The sequence below is a fragment of the Elephantulus edwardii genome, unplaced genomic scaffold, assembly GCF_000299155.1.
Source record: "Elephantulus edwardii isolate Elephantulus edwardi_28Jun2011 unplaced genomic scaffold, EleEdw1.0 scaffold00086, whole genome shotgun sequence".
NCBI classification, from domain to species: domain Eukaryota; kingdom Metazoa; phylum Chordata; class Mammalia; order Macroscelidea; family Macroscelididae; genus Elephantulus; species Elephantulus edwardii.
Window position 1 is genome coordinate 1,281,748 of NW_006399836.1, and position 1,207 is coordinate 1,282,954.

Here is a 1,207-nt window from a genome sequence, read left to right on the forward strand (position 1 = left end):
GCGGCTGGAATGTCGGGCTCAGGTGGCCCTTGTCAGGGCTGGGTGTGAGGCCGCTCAGGGTGACCCTGGGTGAGGGCTGGAGCTTGTTTGGGGGCAACCGTGGCAGCATGCTGACTGGTCTGCTGGCCTTGAGTCCGAGGGCTACGGGGAGCGTGGTGAGGAGAGTGGAGTCTGGTCTAACGTCCGTGCCGTCACCCTAGAGGAGCCAGGCCGATGCCATAGCGTAGATTTTTATAGGGAGGCGTGGGAACAAAAAGCCCACGTCTGTAGGTGTGCTGTGCTTACTGGAAAGGTCACAGGATGGTTCCTGCAGCGGTGAACATAACCCCAGTGGGGCTGGGGTACCTGGGAAGGCTTTGCCATCTTGGACAGTTGTTAATCATTTCCTTTTTGCTAGCATTCCCCAAGGGCTAAAAGGTTCAGTTCTTTAAGTTGAGTGGATCACCCCAAAGTTCCCACTCGGCTGGAGAGACAGCCCCGAGAGCGTGTAGGGCGTGACATTCAATCCTAAGGCTGCAGATGGTTTTGGGGAAGCAAAGGCGAGGGGCTTGCTCATTTGAAGCAGGAGAGGCAATAGGTTTGGGAACCATGCCTGTGGACCTTCTGTGGGTGTGCTGCCCTGCTGTGCCGTTACTCCCTGGGTTGGCCATGTATGGTGGAGCCATGAGGGACTGGAGGGGACCTTTGTAGCCCAGACAGTGGTTCACCATGGGGCAGCATGGGCCTGGGGGTGGGGCTTTTGCCAGCATTGCTGGGGTAGGATGGGGTCGTGTTCACAGGGGGCTGCCAGTGATGTCATGGCACCTTGGACGAGTACCCCCGGGGTGGGGCCTTCCCCCCAGCAGATGTGGCAGCTCTTATCCTTGGCCTGTGGTCCCGCTGGGTCATCTCGGCCCACCGGTTTGGATGAGCGTCTAGCAGCCGAGCTCAGCCGTCTGACGTCCGCGTCTCACCCTGCTTCCCTTCCCGCCCTCTCTCGCTGTGTCTATGATCCGAGTGCTGACTCGGCTGCAGCCACGAGGCTGTCTAGGCTCATTCTTGGGTCCTGCACGGCTCTGCGGCTTCTTCCGATTGTCTGTGGCTGCTTGGACTTTGTCTTTGGGGACGACCTTCCCCAACAGATGTCCAAGTCTAGACGGGATATTTTCCTAGGACCTCGCAGAGATTCTAGAAAAGCCTCAGGATTTTCAACCTCTGCTCATCCCTG